The following is a 23273-nucleotide window of genomic DNA, read 5'->3' on the forward strand; positions in this document are numbered from 1 at the left end:
CTCTGCGGACCTTAAGTAAAATTACGTAACTTCTTTTAAGTCTAGGCATAGTACCACTTCATGGGTGTGCCAGAACAAAAAAGTAATATTGTATGAACATGCCCTGCCTTTCTCCTCTTCCAGCCTGACAAAAGGCTTTAGCTCACTCAGTTTGCTCCCATCCTTGCGGAGGTCCTGGCATTAGCTTATTAATTATTTTAGCTTTGGGGGTATAGGTCAGACAGTTGTAAAGGTGCAAGAAAATAAGAAATAGGCAGTGCCAGGCAAAGATGTGAGGTAAATTCTGAAAAGACGTATGGGAATATCTTAGTTATAGGCGAGCAGGTGGTGGTGAACTGAGTGAGTAGTGCTATAGGCTATATCTTCCTTTCGTGGTGTTTGAGAAATACAAGAACTTGATTTTAAATTTTTTAAAAAAAACTTTTTAGCTTGAAATATTATATATTCACAGAAATGAAACGTACAGGGAGGTCCCATGCACCCTTCACCTGGCCTCTCCCAGTTTTATCATCTTGCTTAACTACAGTACACTACCAAAACCAGGAAACTGACACTTGTATAATCCACAGAGATCTCACCAGTTATACATGAACACATCTGTGTCTGTTCATGTGTATCTATATAATTTTATCACACCTGTAGCCTTATGTAACCACACCGTAATTGACACAACTGTATTTTTACCATAACACTTTATAGACATGTTCACCATCCCCAGCCCTAACCCCTGACAACCATTAATTTGTTCTCCATCTCTATAATTATATTTCGTGATTAAGTCCATTTTTAGCGTTAAAAGGGACTGTCAAACTATTCTGCACAGTGGCTGTATCATTTTAAATTCCCATCAGCAATGTATAGGTGAGGTGCCGGCCTGTGGCTCACTCGGGAGAGTGTGGTGCTGATAACACCAAGGCCACGGGTTTGGATCCTATATAGGGATGGCCGGTTGGCTCACTGGCTGAGCGTGGTGCTGACAACACCAAATCAAGGGTTAAGATCCCCTTACTGGTCATCTTTAAAAAAAAAAAAACAAAAAAAAAACAATGTATAGGTGACCCAGTTTCTCCACAACCTTACCAGCATTTGGTTTTATTACTATTTTTTGGTCATTCTGATAGGTGTGTAGTAATACCTCACTGTAATTTAAATTTGCATTTCTCAAATGGCTCGTGATTTGAATATCTTTTCATATTTGCCATCTGCACATAGTCTTAGATGAAATGTTTAGCATTGTTTTTGCACATTTTGCAACTGGATTCTTTACGTTTTTAATGTTGAGTTTTGATGCTTTATATGTTCTAGATATAAGTCCTTTGTTGAACATGTGGTTTACAAATATTTCTCCCAATCTGTAATTTGTATTTTCTTCCTCTTAACAGGATCTTTTACAGAGCTGAAATTTTTAGTTTTGATAAAGTCTGGTTAATCAAGTTTTCCTTTTCTGGACCATGCTTGTGATGGCAAGTCTAAGAACCCTTTCCCTGGTCCTAGGTCCAGAAATTTTCTTTTGTCTTTTGCTAGAAGTTCTACAGTTTTATGTTTTATATTAAATTCCATGATTTGTTTTGAGTTAATTAGTTTGTAATGTGTGAGGTTTAGGTCAAGGTTCATTTTTTTTTTTTTTTTTGGCCAACAGATGTCCAATTCCTCCAGCAATAATATTGAAAAGGCTATTCTTCCTCCATTGAATTGCTTTTACTTATTTGTCAAGAACCAACTAGGTACATTTGTGTGAAGCTATTTTGCAGTTCTCCATATTGTTCCAGTGATCTTTGTGTCTATACCTTCACCAGTACTATACTGTTTTGATTACTGTAGCTCTAAGTCAGCTTTAAAATCAAGAAGAGTCATTCCTCCCACTTTCTTCTTCTCCTTCAAAATTGTTTTGACTATTTTAAGACCTTTCTCTTTCCATATGTGTTTTAGAATAAGCTTGTCTATATCCATTAAAAAAAAAACCCTTTTCTGAGATTTTCATAGGAATTACATTAAACCTACATATCAATTTAAGAAGAATTGCCATTTTTATTATGTTGAGTCTTCTGATTCATGAACACTGTATATCCAAGTATTTAGCTCTTCTTGAATTTCTTTCATCAACATTTTCTCATCTTAATTGCACAAATCTTGCATATGTTTTGTTAGATTTTTTTCCACTTTCTTTGGAGCAATTGTAAATGGTATTACATTTTTATATCATTTCTTGCTTGCTCATTGTCAATATATATAAATTCAATTGATTTTTGTGTATTGATCTTGTATCTGCAACCATAATAAATTCGCTTTTTAGTTCTAGGAATGTTTTTGTAGACTCCTTGGGATTTTCTATGCAGATGATCATGTTAACAGGAAAGAGCACAATTTTATTTCTTCTTTTAAAGCCTTTTATTTCTTTTTCTTGCTTTATTGCAGTAACTATAACTTGCAGTATAATATCAAATAAAAGTGGTGAGGGCAAATATCCTTGCCTTTTCTCTAAATATCCTTCCTTTTCTCTTGAGGAACAGCATTCAGTCTTCTTCTTGTAAGTATAATGTTAGATGTAGGGTTTTTGCAGATGCCGATTATGAGGCTGAGGTTGCTCCCCGCTATTATTAGTGTATTGACAGTTTTTAAAAAATCATGAATGGGTGCTAGCTTTTGTCCAAGATTTTCTGCATTAATTGATATAATCATATAATGTTTCTTCTTTAGCCTGTTGATATGGTAGATCACATTGATTTTCTAATATTGAAAAAGATTTGTATGTCCAGACTAAATTTCATTTGGTTATAGTTGATTTCATTTTACTAAAATTTTGTTGAGGATTTTTATATCTAAGTTTATGAGAGACATAGTTTGCTTTTTATTGTGTGTGCACTCTCTTTGTCTGGTTTTGATATTAGCGTAATACAGGCTTCAAATTGAGTTGAGAAGCATTCACTCTGCTACTATTTCCTGGAAGAGATTGTATCATTGTATCAAACTGGTGTTAATTCTTCTTTGAATGTTTGGTAAAATTCTCCAGAAAAACTATCTAGGCCTGAAGATTTTTTTCAACAGCTTTTTATCTGTGTGTAAAGTTGTATGTTATTATCCTTTTAATTGCTACAAGATCCACAGACATAACCTTTGTTTCATTCCTGATATTGGTGATTTATATTTTCTCTTTGTCTTTGTCAGTCTTGCTAGAAATTTACCAATTTCATTTCTATTTTTCTAAGAATCAGCTTACTGTTTCATTTAATTTTTCTATAGTATTATTATTTTCAACTTCATAGATTTCTACTCTGTTTACTTTGGATCTACTTTGCTCTTTTTTCTACCATCTTAAGGTAGGAACCTTGATTACTGATTTGAGACATTTATTCTTTTCCGAGATAAGCATTTAGTGCTACAAATTCCCCTCACAATAGTGCTTTAGATGTATGCCATTAATTTTTATATGTTGTGTGTCTATTTTCATTCAGTTCTTTAAATTTGTTTTTAGATTTCCTCTTTGACATATGAATTATTTACAAGTGTGTTGTTTAATTTTCAAGTGTTTGGAGATTTTTCCTATCATCTTCCTGTTACTGATTTCTAGTTTGATAACATTATGTTAAAAAAATATATCCCTGCATGAAGTATTTAGAGTAACTGAAGTTTGTTCTAAAGTCTTCTAAATATGTTAAGGCTTGTTTTATGAACCACTATATTATCTATCTTAATAAATATTCCCTGGGTGTTTGAAAAAAAAGTATACTCTGCTATTCTTGGGTGCAAAGTTCTATAAGTGCAAATTAGATCTTGATGGTTAGTGGTGGTGTTTAGCTATTCTATATCCTTGCTGATTTTCTACCTTAGTAGTTCTATCAACTGCAGAGAGTGGAGTGTTGAAGTCTCCAACTATAATTGTGGATTTATTTCTCCTTTCAGTTCTATCAGTTTCTGCTTTATATATTTTGAAGCTTTGTTGTTCAGTGTGTACACATTTAGGACTGCAATAACTTAGTGCACTGATTCTTTTGTTATTAGGTAATGTTTCACTTTATCTCTTTGTCCTTAGTCACTTTATTTTGTTCTGTGACCAATAGATTCTTTTAGTGTCACTTAAGAATGCCTTTAATTCTCCTTCATTCCTAAAGGACAGTTTCATCAGATATAGGATTCATATTGACAATATTTCAGCACTTAAGAAAATGTGCCACTTCCTCTGAACTCCATGGTTTGACATGAGAATTCTGCTATAATTAAACCTGGTGCTCCTTTATACAGAATATGTTATTTCTCTCTGGCTGTTTTTAAGATTTATTTTGTCTTTTACTTCAGAAGTTGAAAATTCTTGGTGTTAATACTTTGAGTTTACCCTATTGTGGGATTTGCTCAGCTTGTTAAATCTGTAGGTTTATGTCTTTCACCAAATGTGGAGAGTTTTCAGCAATTATTTCTTCAAATACATTTTTTACTCACACACTCTTTCTTTGGACTCTGATGATACAAATGTTAAATCTTTTGTATTTCTCCACAGATTCTTGAGACTCTGATATAAATGTTGAATTCATATAAAAGCATATAAAATTATTTTGAAATCCATGGTTTCTTTAAACTATAATTCAGCCTAAAAACTGTTTATGATCCAAATGCTTGTTCATAGGTCACAAACTTCATTTCACCACAGAAACAATGTTTTACTTCACTGTGGTTTCCCAAAATAGTTAATAAAATGTACTCTTCAAATAATTTAACTGCAGTAGTTTTCCAGTTCTGGAGGATTAACTGTTAAGACTTGAAACTTAATCCTAACTGTTTAGGCTTGTTTATTTATAATGTGATATTTAAAAGTATCAGCTAATACATATTAGGTTTAAGACCTGGATCTGTTATGACCTCTTTAAGACTGCATCTCTTCATTACTAAAATGGAGATTTTTGTGAGTGGCTATAAGGATAAACTACAATGTAAATATATGTACATTTTCAAATTATTGAAACAAACCATGGGTATGAATATTTATCAATGGGAAAATATTATCTGCTGATTTAAATTCCTGATGTTGATAATTTTTTTCCTGAAAAGTCAAGTCATTCTTATAAACATCCATTATTGTATTGTGCTATAGGCGCAGCTGTTATATGAAGATCTCAGCAGTTACAATGTTGAGTTGAGAAGCAAAAGTTGTCATAGCCCCAAAACATGCAATAATAATGACTATAAACATGCATTAGTGACCACTATAAAAGCAGTCCCCACAAATCCCTCCATCCACTTAACGTTAGCTTCTGTTCACACTCATCACATAAAGGTCTCTGTTGGTCAATCTCTCCCTGATTGTTGGATGATATAAAAACCTGATAATATAATGCACATCTAATTCACATCAACTGGTAAGCAAAATTGAAAATCTTGCCAAAGATGAAGAATTTCATGAAGATAGTAACAGAGATATTGGAAAACTGTTCAAATCACATGGAAAACCATCTACAAATATGACAGAATTAGGTAAGTTAATAACAGAATAAAAGAAAACTGCAAAGAATTATGATGCTGGTACTTCAGAATTTTGGGGATATCAAAACATGAATTTTTGGAAAACTGCTAAAGTCAAAAATGGTTTAAAAACATTTGCAAAAATGGTTCTCTTTGTAATATAACTATAAAAGTAAAACATGAAGTGAAGAGTGTACCATCTTTCATCAGTTCTAACATGAACATTTTTTATATTTTAACATCTCTGTAATGGGGGTGCATCTTATAATAAATGGCATCTTACAATCATTGTTGGTTAGGTAGCAGTTGAAATACAGACGTTATTGCATGAATGCATGAACTTTATTTTTTTTGTGTGTGTGTCTGTGTGTGTGATAACCAGACAACTGCCACCCCTTAAAGTTTCAATTAAAAAAATAATTTGAGGGTTCTTTCAAGAAAAAATATGAGCTCTGGTAGTTGTTGAAAACCTTCCATTGAGGAATAGAATAGAGAATCCAGAAATCAACCCACACACTGCCATCTGATCTTTGACAAAGGCACCAAGCCTATTCACTGGGGAAGGGACTGCCTCTTCAGCAAATGGTGCTGGGATAACTGGATATCCATATGCAGGAGAATGAAACTACACCCATACCTCTCACCATATACTAAAATCAACTCAAAATGGATTAAGGATTTAAATATACACCCTGAAACAATAAAACTTCTTAAAGAAAACATAGGAGAAACACTTCAGGAAATAGGACTGGACACAGACTTCATGAATATGACCCCAAAAGCACAGGCAACCAAAGGAAAAATAAACAAATGGGATTATATCAAACTAAAAGGCTTCTGCACAGCAAAAGAAACAATTAACAGATTTAAAAGACAACCAACAGAGTGGGAGAGAATATTTGCAAAATATACATCTGACAAAGGATTAATATCCAGAATATATAAGGAACTCAAACAATTTTACAAGAAAAAAACAAGCAACCCAATTAAAAAATGGGCAAAAGAGCTAAGTAGGCATTTCTCTAAGGAAGATAAACAAATGGCCAACAGACATATGAAAAAATGCTCAACATCACTCAGCATCCGGGAAATGCAAATCAAAACCACATTGAGATACCATCTAACCCCAGTTAGGATGGCTAAACTCCAAAAGACTCTGAACGATAAATGCTGCCGAGGTTGTGGAGAAAAAGGAACTCTCATACATTGTTGGTGGGACTGCAAAATGGTGCAGCCTCTATGGAAAATGGTATGGAGGTTCCTCAAACAATTGCAGATAGATCTACCATATGACCCAGCTATCCCACTGCTGGGAATATACCCAGAGGAATGGAAATCATCAAGTCGAAGGTATACCTGGTTCCCCAATGTTCATTGCAGCACTCTTTACAATAGCCAAGAGTTGGAACCAGCCCAAATGTCCATCATCGGATGAGTGGATACGGAAAATGTGGTACATCTACACAATGGAATACTACTCAGCTATAAAAACGAATGAAATACTGCCATTTGCAACAACATGGATGGACCTTGAGAGACTTATATTAAATGAGACGAGTCAGGCACAGAAAGAGAAATACCACATGTTCTCACTTATTGGTGGGAGCTAAAAATTAATATATAAATTCACACACACACACACACACAAAAAAAAAAACCGGGGGTGGGGGGTGGGGAAGAAGATATAACAACCACAATTACTTGAAGTTGATACAACAAGCAAACAGAAAGGATATTGTTGGGGGGAAGGGAGGAGAGAGAGAAGGGAGGGAGGTTTTGGTAAGGGGCATCAATAATCAACCACAATGTATATCGACAAAATAAAATTAAAAAAAAATAAAAAGAAAGAATAAAAAAGAAAGAAAAAAAATTTAAAAAAAAAAAAAGAAAGAAAACCTTCCATTGATACCTTCAGATAAGAGCAAGAAAGTGTTGGCATTACAACTTGCAGACTGGTGTTGACTGGTTTAGAGAAAATCCCAGAGACAAAATTACAGTACTCTTTTAATAAATGCTGAAATATCAATGTAGTTGGTGGCACGAAGGATTATATTATGTGAGAATACATGAACATAAATGACCCTAATATTTAAAAAAAAAAAATTATTGGATAGTCAAATTATGAATGTGAAGTAGATTTAGTAATTAATACTTTTACCAATTGATTTCATTCATAGTTTACTTCTTATGCATGCAAGAATGATATAATAAAAAATAAGTCTAAAAGAGGTATTTCATCAAGTATAAAAATAAAAAGGTTAAGTGATAAAAAGCACTAGACCATAGTTAAATCAGCAACATTTTTTTCTCTTTTACTCATATGTAAAATAACAATGCACCCCACAATCAGTCATATCTTGGATTTGATAATATATAGATAATATTTATTAAATGATTCTATCAGGAAAATTATAATTCTTCTCAAATTAAGAACTTTCAAAATTAAAATATAGTCATGTGCTGCATCGTGATGTTTTGGTCCACAACGGACAGCACATATGACGGTAGTCCCATAAGAGTATAATGGAGCTGGAGGTGTATAGTAGGCCATACCATCTAGGTTTGTGTGAGTATACTCTATGATGTTTGCACAATGACAATATCACCTAGCAATCCATTTCTCAGAATGTATTCCCATTGTTAAGTGATGCATGACTATAGTTGCAAATATAGGCAAAATTCTGATAAATATAAGATAAAATAATTTTAAGATTGCATTTTTCAAGGTAAAATCCCAATTAAACTTTTTTTCCACTCTACTACAAATGTAGATCCTTATTTTAGCTAGATTTACTGTAAGTGTTTTTTCCCCAATATCAATAATGCTGGGCTAAGGAGGGTCTCCTATACATGACATAGGCTTGGATGACTTAGCACATCACTATAAGCAACTGTTCCCATAGACTTTAGATGATGTTTTCCAAGTAGATTCTGAAGTACTTCATGGGTTTTCTACCTTACCCCTCTACCCGCCACTAAGCCTCTCTACTTAATTAACTAGTTAATTAATAAGGGCTGATTAACTCTTGGAAAGGATCCAAGAGTCTTTTATTGTTTATCCTCCACACTTAACAATGCCTTGCACAACACAGATGGGCAACATACACTTGTTGAATAGAATCAATCCTTTTCTTATGGTAATAACACAACATCTATACTATGAAGTTCCTATGGAAGATAAATGAAGCCAAAAAAAATCAAATCAGAAAGCTTTTTATAAACTATATAACACACTGAACATATAAACAGTAATTATTTCTATAGGAAATCATCATCCTCACAGCACCACAGTGTGAGAAAACAATTCAGTGGTACTAACAATGTTTATTTTTCTGCCTTGACTCTCTCCTATATCTCCTGTAGTAATCCTCAAGCCAACAAGGGTACCACACAATCCAAGCACCAGAAAGGTACTATGAACTATCTCTCCAAGAAGATAAGGGATATGAGATTTCAGGTAATAACTAGAAATATGGTACTTTCAGGGAACTGCAAATACTCTGGTACTGCTGAAGTTTGAGAAATGAAGAAGGGAAGAGAGAGAGGAAAATTGAGAAAGGAGAGATGGAAGTTTTGTGCTAAAATAGAGTTTTTAATTTACTCTCCAAGCAATAAACACGGAATAGCTTTAAGCAGATGAGAAATATGTTTAATTTTGTTTTAGAAACATCACTTTGGAAGCTCAAGAAAGAGATGCATTAAGAGGGTTCAAAATTAGAGATAAGGAGATGAAAAGACTAGTAAGGGATAAGGATCTTAACTAGAGCAAAAATAATAAAAATAGAAAGGAGATGAATAAAAGATACTCAGTAGGTAAAAAATACAAGATTTGGTCACTGATTGGATGTAAGTTGGGTTAGACAGTTATAGAGAAAATATGGCTTGAATTCCCAGTAACTCAAACTAGCAACCTCAAAGCCAAGCCACCTTTAGGGTGATGCTCTATAGTGAGATGGGTACTATAGGAAGAGCAGTGGGTTTGAAGACAATGAAATAAATTTAGTCTTGAAAATATTAAGAATGAGGTACCAGAAAATTCCAGATCCAGGTACGATGGGATAAGAACATGCCACCCTTTCTTTCCCGATGAATGCAACTCTTAAACTTAGAACATTTGAAGACTGAAAAGTTAAACACCAGCAGGCAGATCAGAACACTGGAACTCAAAGTACCACCAAACATGTGGTAAGTATATCAATTCTTTTTTTTTTAAACTACTGTATCCCATGGCCAGAACTTAACTTGGCTGAAAACTTGAAACTAAGCACTCTGGAGATGACAAAGATACAAAAGAAACTAGTATAGCTAGTTAGCTATACTAGTATAGCTCAAGGTATAGAGAAGGTAATGCTTAAAACACACGGAGAAAGGAGGAAATCTCCCATTTTTTTCTTTTCTTTTTTTCCCCTTTCTCGTGTGTCCCAGCCCTCAGGAAATCTTACTGCTATGGTGGCAGCCCAGACAGCAGTAACAATAGGAGATTAAAGGAACAAAAACTTTGAGAGAGGGGCACCTTTGCCTCCTGTGAAACTGAAGATCTAAAAAAGTAGGGCTAAAAGCTGTTGTTTTTCTCTCTCTCTCTGTCCTCCTGCTGCCTGGCCTCAGAAATGATGAAATTACAGATAGGGGAGGTTTACAGCTAGTAGACTGAAAGTTTTTCCATTTCCTGTAGCCCCAGGGAATGGAAAGCCATCAAGGAGATGGTAGACAGGGAGGAGCTTAGAACAATTCTTCATAAAGTCCTGGGCCCATGCACAACCTGTTGATCTAATCCTATTCAGCAAAAATTCTGAGCACTGAGCTAACAAATAGATTAACATCCAAATCTCAGACAGACCACACTGGGTGGCACACACATGATGGGACAGATCTGAAGGGCACTGCAAAGCCTTGAGAAAAGAAGTGTAAGTGGAACCACACACAGCCCTCAGAAGGAAGGTAGAAACTTGTAGCCTAAGCCTGATGGGTCAATTGCCTGCTCAGGTAAATAAAATCAATGGTATCCATAAAATTTAAATAAAACCCAGAGTCTAATAATATTCTAAATGTCTAAGATACAATCCAAAATTAATCAGTCTATGAAGAACCACAAAAATCCTAATTTACATGGGAATAGGTGATAAAGAGATTTTGATTAGAAGACACAAATGATATAATTATCTGACAAAAATTTTAAAGAAATTATTTGTAGTGGATTGAATTATGTCCCCCCAAACTCCCTGAAGTTTGAATTGTGTCCCCCAAGTTTTACATATTAGAAACTTAGCCCCACTGTGACTGCTAAGAGGGTGGGAAATCCTATTCTGGTAATTGAAGTGTGGAGCCTTAAAGAGGGGTGATTGAATTTTAGGATGCTGTAGTAGTGAATGGATTAAAAATGGTGATCAGGGGTATGGTGCTGAGGGCTTTAAAAGAAGAGGAAAGTCTGTTCTTCTGTCCCTGCTCTATCTGCTTCCACCATTTTGCAACGTGAGGCCCCTGAGTCACTTTTACCACCATTAGATGGACTTTGGACTTCCCAGCCTCAGAAACTGTAAGCAATAAATTTCATTTCTTTATAAATCACCCAGTTCCGTGTACTTTGTTATGAGCAACATAAACGAACTAATACACTATTATAAAAATGCTTTAACAATCATGATCATGAACACTCTTGAAAAAAGGTTAGAACAGAAAGTTGCACTGAGGCAAGAGAGCATGCCTCGGGTCCAAGGAAGGAGCTGAGGGCAGCCACTTCATCTCAGAGGCAGGGAAGAGAGCATGCTGAAACACCGTTTCCACACAGGCGGCCCACTACAACCACTGCCACAGCCACGGTTGCTGTAACAGCGGCTCGATGCCACAGAAGTAGCCACAGCCACTGTGCAGGCAACCTGCCAGCTACTCAACTGCATTGACACAAGGAGAGTCACTAACAGAGACTAGAAAAAGGAGAGGATGCCTCCCTCCTAAAAGCCCACTTCAGAGTAACAGAAGAAGCAACTGCTCTATTAGATGACCAGACATCAACATAGAGATATTAGAAATATGAAAAACCCCCAAAATATGACTCCACCAAAAGAATACAGTTATTCTCAAACACCAGACCCTACAGAGCAGGAAACCCATGAAATGCCTGAAAAGGCATTACAAACAACCATCTAAAGCAAACTCTCTGAGATACAAGGAGACTCAGTTAGACAACATAATGAAATGAGAAAAAAATCCAGGATATGAAGGAGGAAATTTACAAAGAGAATAATGCCTTAAAAAAGAATGTAGCAGAACTCATGGAACTGAAAGACTCACTCAACAAAATAAAAAACACAACTGATATCTTAAGCAGCAGGCTGGAACAAGCAGAAGAAAGAATTTCTGATCTTAAAGAGAGTCTTTTCAAAATAACTCAGGAGGACAAAAAAAGGAAAAAATAATTTCAAAAAATGAAGAAAATATAAAAGAGCTAACAGACAACCTTAAGCACATAAACATTCAAATCATGGGTGTTTCAGAAGGAGAGGAGAAAGGAAAAGGCATGGAAAATCTATGCAATGAAATAATAATGCAAAACTTCCCAGGTATAGGGAGAGACACACACCTTCAAATCAAGGAGACTCAAAGATCCCCAAACATATTCAACCCAAAAAGATCTCTCCAAGACACATTACAGTCAAACTGGCAAAGCTCAAAAACAAAGAAAAATCTTAAAAGAAGCAAGAGAACAAAGTCAAGTCACCTTTAAGGGAAGCCCTATCAGACTAACAGAAGACTTCTGAACAGAAACGCTAAAGCCCAGAGAAAATGGGATGATACATTCAAAATACTAAAAGAAAAAAACTGTCAGCCAAGAATACTATACCCAGCAAGGCTATCCTTTAGAAATGAGTGAGAAAATAGTGTATTTTCCAGACAAACAAAAACTGCAGGAGTTCACCATCACACAACTATCTCTACAAGAAATCCTCAAGGAAGTCTTGCACCTGGAATCCGAAAAATTATAACCACTACTACGAATATACAAGAAAATATAAAATCCATCAGCAGAACAAAAATGTAAACGACAAAGAGAAAGAAACTAAATCTTATCACCACAAAAAACCATAATGACAAAATAATTATGCCCCTGCTTTATTTCTGATTTTAGTAATTTTGGTCTTCTCTCTTTTTTTCTTTGTCAGTCTAGATAAAAGATTGCAAATTTTGTTGATCTTTTTAAAGAATCACTTCAGGTTTTGTTGATTTTCTGTTTTTTAATTCCCTGTTTCATATATTACTGTTGTAATCTTTGTTATTTCCTACTTATATCTGCTTTTGATTTAAATTGCTCTACTTTTTCTATTTTCTTAAGGTAGAAATTTACATTACTGATTTGAGACTTTACTTATTTTTAATATAGGTGTTTACAAGTATAAATTTTCCTCTAAGCCCTGCATGAGCCTGCATCCTATAAATTTTGATATGTTGTGCTCTGATTTTTATCTCAAAGTACTCTCTAATTTCCCTGTGATTTTTCTTTTACTCACTATTTATTTAGGAGAGTGTTTAATTTCCACACATTTGTGAATTTTCTAAATTTCCTTCTGTTATTGTGGTTAGAGAACATATTTTCTATGATCTTAGTCCTTTGAAATGTATTAAGACTTGTCTTGTGGACAAAAATTTTTAAAATATTTGTTAAAGTGTGTTTTATGGCCCCAAATTCAGTCTGTCTTGGTGAATGGTCTATGCAGTCTTGAGAAAAATGTGGTGTTGTTAGATGAAGTGGTCATAAATGTTTATTAGATCCAAAAAAAAAAAAAAAGGAAAGTAATAGTAAAAAATGCTATATGGAAATAAAGAAATGAAAAACAGAATTACCAAAATAAAACACTCACTGGATGGACCTAATAAGCAGAATAAGGATGAAAGGGAAAGAGAAAGTGGACTTAAAAACAGAAGAACAGAAATTATCCAGTTTGAACAATAGATAGAAACAAAAATTGGAAAAAAATTGAAGAGAGCTTCATGCACCTGTAGGAGAAGAACAAAACATCTAACATTGATGTCATCTGAGAACCAGAAGAAGAAAGGAAAGAGTGTAGTGCTGAAAAAATATTTGAAGAAATAATGGCTCAACCATCACCAGTTCAGGGTAAGGCATAAACCTACAAATTCAAGAAAGTAGCAAACCACAAACAGAATAAACTCCCAAAAATCCATGCCCAGAGATCACTTTGTCACACTGATGAAAACTAAAGACTATATATATATATATATATATATATATATATATATATATATGTATGTATGTATGTATGTATGTATGTATCTTGAAAGTATCTAGAGAAAAACAAAATATTAACTATAGGAGAAAAAAGTTGAATGAATGAGGATTTCTTATCAAAAACTATAATGAAGACAAATAAAGATATTCTCAGATAAAGTAAAACTAGGACAGTTCAGAGTCAGCCCTAATCTAAAAGAACTGCTAAAGGAATTTTTTCAGACAGAAGGGAAATGATATAAGAAGAAAACTTGATACACGAGGAATGACAGAATAGCAATAGAAATGGTAAATGTTTATATAAATATAACAAAGTATTCCTCCCCTCTTGAGTTCTTAAATATTTTTGAGAGTTAAAAGCAAAAATTATAACATTACCTGGTGAGATTTTAATGTATATAAATGTAATATACGAGACAACTATATCGTAAAGAAGAAAGGGTAAAGGGACCTCTTGATGGAAAGATTTCCACATTCCAATTGAAGTAGTAACATATCTTTTAAACATAGATTGTGAACAGTACATATTTTTAATCCCTGAAGCAACACTAAAAAGTTATATGGAAAAAAAAGATAGTCAAAATCACAATAATTAAAATGGACCACTTTAGAGTTCAAAAAACATAAAGCAGCAAGAAAGTGGAGAGAAACAAAACCAGAGGAAACAAACACAAAACAAATAAAGTGTTAGACCTACCTAAATCCAAACACATCAATAATTACATTAAATGTCATTAAATATAATAAGGTAATGTAATCACTGAAACACAGCAATTAGGAGACAGGGATTGTTAGATTGGACTAAAAAAGAAAACACGTGAACCAATTATAGATTCATTACAAAAAATTTACTTCAAACAATCACTAAGGTAGATTAAAAGCAAAAATATGGAACAAGATATATCACAAACACTAATCTAAAGAAGCTGGAATGGCTATATTAATATCAAAGAAAGTAGTCTTCAAACAAACAAACAAACAACAAGAATGTGGCTCACAGACTCTAAGGTGGCCTCCATGATCCCTGTCTCCTGATGTTCACAGCCTTGAATGTGAAGAGGACCTATGATTTGCTTCTAACCAGTAGACTATGACAAAGGTAATAGGAAGTCACTCCTATAATCATTACATTACATATCATTCTGTCCTACTAGCACACTCCTTCCATAAACTTCCCTCACTTGATGAAGTAAGCATGTATGTTGGAGGGTCCATGTGTCAAGGAACTTCAGTTGGTCTTTGGGAATGTGGTGGCCTCTAGGAACTGAAGGAGACCTCCAGTTGACAGCCAGCAAGTAGCTGGGGCTCTTCTTCATTGAGCCACAAGAAAATGAATTCTCTCCCTAACATGAATGAGCTAGAAGTAAATCCTTCCCCAGTTGAGCTTCCAGATAAGAATATGGCCTGGCTGACCTTGATTACAGCCCTATGAGACTCTAAGCAGAGGACCTAGCTAAGCTGTGTCAAACCTCTAATCCACAAAAACTGCAAGATAATATACGTGTGTTGTAATAAGCTACTCAATTGTGGTAATTTGTTACAATGCAAAAGAAAACTAATACAAAAAGAGAATAAGATTCGATAAAAAGAGAGTAAGATTTGATAAAAAGATCAATTCGCTAAAAAAAAAAAAAACCACCAAAACTCTAATAAATGAGTATGCTCTTAGAAAAATATACATGTTCTCTGACCAAAATGAAATAAAACGAGAAAACAATAACAGAAGATAATGGAAAAATGTCTAAACACTTGGAAATTAAACACACTTTAAAGTAATCCATGGGCCAAAGAACATTGCTCAAGAGAATGAGAATACAGTCTGCTATTGATTGAATGCCCCCCAAACTCACTGAAGCTTAATCTCCACTGTAACTGTTGAAGGTGGAAAATCCTATTATGGTAACTGAAAGGTGGGGCCTTGAAGAGGTGATTAGATTGTGAGGACTTCCTCATCCCTTCCTTTCATCCCTTGTGAATGGATTGATCCATTCTTGGAAAAATGGGAGTGGTTCTGGGGGCTTTAAAAGGAGAGCACATAAGGAGCTCTCTCTCCCTCTGCTTCTGCCATCTCACAATGTGATACCCTGGGTCACTGAAGCCACCACCAAGGAAGGCCATCACCAGATGTGTTCCCTAGACTTTGGACTTCCCAGCCTTAGAAACTGTAGGCAATAAATTTCATTTTCTTACAAATTACTCAGTTCCAGGTATTTTGTTATAAGCAACAGAAACAGACTAATGCACAATTGTTCCTCGGTTTCTGTAGGGATTACTTCCAGAACCCCCCTCGGATACCCACGGATACTTAAGTCCATGAATGTGTAAGTCCTTTATATAAAATGTATTTGCATACAATCTATGCAAATCCTCCTGTACACTTTAAATCATCTCTAGATTACTTATAATATCTAATACAATGTAAATGCTATGTAAATAGCTGTTATACTATAGTGTTTTTTTAAAAATTGCATTATTTTTTATTGCTATATTGCTATTTTTCATTGTTTTTTTATTGCTATTTTTCATTGCTATATTGCTATTTTTCAAATATTTTCCATCTGCGCTGATATGTGGAATCTGCAGATAAGGAGAGCTGACTATGCATTTTGAACAGAATGAAAATACAACATAGCAAAATTTGTGGAATGCAGCTGAAGAAGTGCTTAGAGGGAAATTTATAGTATATAATAATACCAATATTAGAAGAGAAGAAAGGTCTCAACAAAGTAAGCTTCTACCTTAAAAAACTAGAAAGAGCAAAATAAATAGAAATCAAGAAGACAGACAACATTGTCAATGTACTTAATACCACTGAATTGCACAATTTAAAATGATTAAGACAGTATATTTTATGTTATGTGTATTTTATCACAAAAAAAATGTTTTTTCCTGGCTTACAAATTTAAAGGTGAAAAGTAAAACCAAAAAAACTTAAGAAGAAAAAAAGGTAATATCTTTATGATTGTTGGACAGGAAGAGCCCTTAGACACGACACCAAAAGCATGATCCATAAAAAAAAATTGACACACTGAACTTCATCAAAGTAAAAATCTTTTGTTCTGTGAACGATTCTGATATGAAAATGGGAAGCCAAGCTCCAGACTAGGAGAAAACAAATATTGGCAAATCAGTTATCCAATAAAAGACTGGCATCTAGAATATATTCTTAAAATTTTCAAAGCTAAACAATAAGAAAACACAATCAAAATGGACAAAGTACTTAGACACTTCTCTATAGAGGATGTAAGGATGGCAAGTAAGCACATGAAAAAATATTCAACATCACTAACATTTGGAGAAATTCCCTACACATGGTTTAGATGGCTAAAATAAAAAACACTGACCATACCAAATGTTGTTGGGGATGTGAAGCAACTGGAACTCTTGTACATTGCTGATGGAAATGCAAAACAGTTCAACCACTTTGGAAAATGGGTTTAAAAAAAAAAAATCTAGTGAAATATACACTTATCATATGATCCACTAAATACAAATACACTCTTGGGTATTTACTCTAAAGAAATAAATACTTACCCTCACACAAAAACTTGTAATTGAAGAATCAAAGCAGTTCTATCCATAATTACCCCAAATTGGAAATAAGCCAAATGTCCCTCAATGGGTGAAAGGATAAACAAACTGTAGTACATCCATACAATGGAATATTACTTAGCAACGAAAAGGAACAAACTATTGATACATGTAACAACATGCATGGATATCATTATGGTGCAGGAAAGAAGCCAGTTGCAAAACGTTACATGCTATTATGTATTTTATACATACAAGCAATTTATACAATATTCTGGAAAAGACAAAACTATACCAATGGAGAACAGAACAGTGGTTGGCAGGGTGTTAGGGGTGTGGGGAGAGTGTAACTATAAAAAGACAGCAAAAGAAAATTTCTGGGGTGATAGAATTGTTTTGTAACCTGATTGTGGTGGTGGTTATATGAATTTATACATGTGTTAAAATTCACAGAACTGGGAAAAAAAAATGAGGTCAATCTTACTGTATGATAATTTAAAAAAAGAAATGTTCAAAAAAGGAGATGCCAATGCAACACTGAGAAAACAATATACATAAGACAGCTAGATAGATAGGAAAGAAGTTAGGAGAGTATTCTGAGTTACTAATATAGCTTTTCAAGTCACTTGGTAGAATTATCAGTGAGATCACCCCCAGGATATTATTGATAATGAGAAAATAACAATGACAGAGCTTCAGAGAATATCAGCATTTAATGATTTAGAAGAAGAAAAGAATCCTCCAGAAAATACTAAGAAATTGTAATCAGAGAAGTAAAGGGTAAACCAAGAGAAGATGGTTTCACAGAAAGAAGGAAGAAATTCCAAAGTAGTTCATGATCAAACGTCACAGAAAAGTCAAGTAAGATGAGGATTAAAAATATTTGGCAAGATAGACATTGGTGACTTCTTTCAATATGATTATACGGTAATAAGCTATTTATAATAAATTGAAAATCGAATAGAGGGTAAGGAGCTAGAGACAGCAGTGCTTTATTCATTTGAGGAGTCTGGCTATGAAGAGAAAGAATGAGATGGGATGATGACTACAAAGTATGCAGAGTTAATTATGTGAGAAACATGAACACATTTATAGTCTGTAGGACAGTAACACTAAAGAAGTAAAGTTAAGAAGGGAGAGGAAATAATTTATGGACTAAGTAAAGAGATAGAAGATAAGGAGACCATAAGCTGATCCGACATTAATCATTATAGCCTTTTCTCTAGCAGTGTTCGGAAGCCTGAGTGTAGTAACAGTCACTAGCTCAGTTACACATAATGAGGAGGCATATGCCAAGTCAGAAAATAGAGCTCCACAGAGAGGACAGCCAAGTCAATTACACAAATATGTATACAAGTGAGTGAATGATCACATTACTTAGATTAGCTTTAAAAGAATCAATATTTAAGAAACAATACAAATGTCCATCAACAGAGTAAAGGATAAACAAATTGTGGTAAATCCTTACAAAGGAATATGACTCAGGTATAAGAAAGAACTAACATCTGATAATGCCAGTCACAAAAAAACTATATACTATATCATTAAAACTAGAGTTTAAAACTATAGAACTATTATCTACAAAACTAGCAAAAATTTTTAAACTATAATACTTAATACTAGTAAAATTTTGAAACAACAAAAAAATTATAAAAGAAGTATATGGTTACTCTGGTAATATATTATCGTAGTATTATTGTACACACACATAGTATACCATAGTATGGTATGTTACAAACACACTTTTTAAAGCAACTTATTATAATTATCAGTTTAATTTTAGAACAGATTTTGTAGGGTAGAATTTTAAAGCCTGCTTAACTGATATCCCATAAAAATTACTGAACTTTACTCTAACTTTAATTACTGATTAATTTTAATTTAAAAAGTGTCCATACTTTCATTGTGATAGGTAAGATAAAATTCTCCTGAGGACACTGTTGATGTTCTACTGTTTATTCTTTCAATAAATATTTCTTGAGAACATAAAAAAAAAAAACCACACAAAAAAACTATATATGATTCATGATTTTATATTAAATTCTAGACAGGACAAAACTATAGTGACAAGAAGCAGATCAGTGGTTGCCTACTGCTTGGTGGGGGTGGAGAGGTGATTGACTTCAAAGGGGCACAGGGAAGCTTTTAGGGGATGATGAAATAGTTCTATATCGTGATTATGGCAGTGGCTACATGACTACACAAATGTCAGTACTCATCAAGATATATACTTAACACTGGTGAATTTTATTATATTTAAACTATATCTTAAAAACCACTGGAAAAAAAGTTTTGTCTAGAAACATTGGTAGTATGTTCTAATATGAAGCATGTTGCTAAAGATAGCACTTAAAAGAAGCTCCTCTTACGACAGGGAAACTACTCTGTATGACACTATAATGGTGAATACATGCCATTATATATTTGTCCCAACCCACAGAATGTACAATACCCAAAGCAAGCCCTAATGTAAACTATGGACTTTGAGTGATAAAGATATGTCAATGTAGGTTTATCAAATGTAACAAATGTACCACTCTAGTGCAGGATGTTAATAATGAAGGAGGCCATGCATGAGTAGGGGAAGGGGATACATGAGAAATCTCTGTACTTTCCGCTCAGTTTTGCTGTGAACCTAAAACAGTTCTAAAAAATAAAGTACATTAAAAAAAAAAAAGTAGCTCCTCCACCTAGTCTAACCTACTGACCCCAGATGTGATCTCTAAAATTATAAACAAAGGTAGTATACTTGGAAAAATTCTAAAATCTCCAAGATTTCTTGCCATCCCTATCTCCTCCATCAGGTTTATAAGTCCTGCTTAATCCCCACGACTGTGAATATGATGTACTTTATGTTAAATGGGATGACTGGTGTTAAAACAGAGAGATTATATGAAAGACCTGACCTAATCACATAAGCCCTTTAAAAACAGTTTTCTTTAGCTTGTTGCAGAAAGGGCAGTCAGTAGTTTCAAGACTGAGAGGGATTTCATGCACAGGAGGTTCTCTATTGCTGAGATGGAGAAGTCCACATGTCAAGGGCCTGAGAGCACCCTCTCGGAGTTGAGAGTAGCCCCAGGCCAAAAGTTAGCCAGACAATGGAGACCTCAATCCTACAGCAGCAAGGAAGTGAATTCTGCCAACACCCTGAGGGAGCAAGGAAGAAGATATTGTTCTAGTTGAGCCTCCAGAAGATGACATAGCTGGCTGACACCTTGATTTCAGCCTTATGAGAAGACGGTTAGAGGATCCAGCTAATACATGCCAGATTCTTAACGCACAGAAAGTGTGAGGGATAAATTTGCGTTGCTTTAAGCCACTAAATTTATGGTAACTTGTTACACAGAAATAGAAAACTAATAGAGAGAGACAAGTTTTAAATAGTACCTCTGTGTCATCATTAAAAAGTTTCAATTTAGAAATTAAAATCTGAGGCTACTTATCCTGAGGTTAAACAGTTAACCTCAGCCCTCACTCCTACTCTCTGCCTCACATTACTAGTGTATATATTCTTGCCCAACATTAGATTATAAATTACTCTAAAGACAAACTATGTGTGATTAAACTTTATATCCCTTCTACCCTCAAAATGCTTAACAACTGCCTTGCTAAATTAGTGAATCAATAAAATAAGTAATATATGAGGCACATACCCAAATACACTGAAAAATACAAATTCTTCACTTTTAGCCACGTTTCTAAGGCAAAATTTTATGTATACATTTAAGTCATGTAGGGAACAAAGAATTTCTATACAGTTTAACTGAATGAATCTTGGAAAGTTGTATAAAAATCATTCTTAAAATGCACTGTTTATCTCTAAAGCATGTTTTTAAAATATATGAGAATACAGCAATATAATGAAATATACTAATTTCTGATTGCTAGATGGCAGAGTGAAAACTACTGCTTCCCTTCCCACAAAATCTTAGAATAGAAAAGTTGTTGTTTTAAGTGGACTCATACCAGCATTCCAAAACAAACAAGACTAAAAGGAAGATAGAGATAAGGAAAGTACACAAAATCAGTTGAAATTGTGAAAACTGCATAAGAAAAGCATGTCAGAGAGAGTACTACCACAGAAAGAGAGAGCAACATGAAGAATGCTCAAAGACATATTGAAAGCTAAGAGCATGAGAAGGTTGAATAGCAGACAAAAGTGATTATAGTTAGAGTTACCTCCAGTACACTGCCCTTCTCCACAAGCCAAAGTACAGTGTCAGTTACCTTGAGACCAGAGTGGTAAGAGAGAGCTTAGAGTGAAAGGACCAAGCTTTGGTGATTGGTGATAACTAGGAAGAATGGGAGTCTCCTAAGCCCAGAAAGAAAATAAGCTGTCAAGATATTTGCACTGGCACAATATTAATATGCCCCACCCATCCTCTACTGTCACTGAAAACTGTGCAGAGGACAGATCATGGCAGTGGCATACTCCCATCTTCTCCAGGGACTACTCAAACAAAGACAATGAACAGTGAAATTGACACTCCCAAACATGAACACACTATCAAGAACAGTGAACATTTGAAGAGCACCAGCACTATGAAATAGCTAACAAATTTTAAAACTGAAGAAACAAAGGTAACATAGCCAACAGCACATTAAGAACAAGACTTCATAAGAACTAGTACATTATCAGGAAATGAGAACACAAGCAAAGAGTTTTGGGGAAAAACTAATTAGAACTCATGGACATAAGAACACAAATTTTTGAAGTAAAAAGAAACTCATTAGATGGGCTAAAGAGCAGAATAGACAAAACTAATAAATGTATTAGTAAGCTGGAACATTACCTAGGAATCCTTTCAAAACATAGTAAAAAGGGAGAAAAGGATAAAAAGGATGAAAAAAAAGTACAGAAAAAAGAACATCAGATGAAGAGTTTCTAATTTACCAGTCTAACAGGAGTTCTCTTGAGGAGAAAAAGGAGAAGGAATACTTAAAGAAATGATAATTGAGAATGTTCCCAGAACTAAAAATACTCATACTGAAAGCATCCAGCAACAACATGAGACAGGTTAATGAAAAAAACAATTGAAAAATATTGAAGTGAAATTTCAGAACATCAAGGATAGAAAAATAGTCTCAAGAGCTATCAGACAGGAAAAAAATTCCTTAAAAAGGAACATGATCCAGAACATCACATCTCATTAGCAACAATAAACATAAGAAGACAATAAAGCAGAATCTTCAAAGTGCTATGGAAAAAGAACTTCAAACATAGGAGTACAAATGCTTATCAAATTCACCACAGACCACCACTACAAATTATCATTCAAACAGGAGGACAAAATAAGGGCATTTCCCAACAAATCTTCTCTCCAAAAGAAATACCAGAGAAGAGTCTCCAGTATGAAGAAAGATAAACTGAGGGGAGAATGGTAGGATGTGAGGAACAATGCTGAGGAAAGAAATTTGTAAATCTGAATAAGTTTAATGATTGTTTTAAAATATTTCAAATAAAAATCTGTAACCAAAATTGTAGATGCTATTAACATGGGAGATACTGGGAAGAGAAATGGCAGGAGGTTCTCTTCTACTCTTAAGAGGAGGGATGCAAATACTGATTAATTCCAGATATTAGAAAAACAAATTAAAGTATGTGTATTAAAAATATAAAGAGTAACCATTAAAAAATCCAACTAACTTTTTATAATACTATTTCAAAGAAAAAATATCTTATATTGGATAATTACATTAATGAACTCACAAAGATACCACTTATAAACTTATACTAGACATGCAGTAAGTCTAATAAAAATATATTACTAAGTGACCTATTTCCTATATGAGTGTGATGCTTCATGGGCTGCTGAGCAGACAGAAACAATCACCAGTTGTTCTGTGGACAAAGCATTTGTGTACCTCTACAAGTCAAAATTATCAAGAGTTTTAACTAATGAAATGATTATCTAAAAGCTTAATATTTACTTAGATACTACATGACTTAATTTAGTTAATTGGCATTAGTGATGGCTTTAAAATAATTTTGTTTCTAATTTCCTTTTGAGCAAATGCATAGTCACACATATTTTTAACCAAATATTAA

At 34.1% G+C, this 23273-nt stretch overlaps 1 protein-coding gene across 12 annotated transcripts in view; it reads right to left on the minus strand.

Moving 5' to 3' along the window:
* The window catches only part of NEK1 (NIMA related kinase 1), a 206772-nt gene that overhangs the window by 108532 nt on the left and 74967 nt on the right, over window positions 1-23273 (minus strand). The gene's annotated exons all lie outside the window — the stretch shown is intronic.

This window comes from Cynocephalus volans, chromosome 13 (assembly GCF_027409185.1).
Source record: "Cynocephalus volans isolate mCynVol1 chromosome 13, mCynVol1.pri, whole genome shotgun sequence".
Classification (NCBI taxonomy): domain Eukaryota; kingdom Metazoa; phylum Chordata; class Mammalia; order Dermoptera; family Cynocephalidae; genus Cynocephalus; species Cynocephalus volans.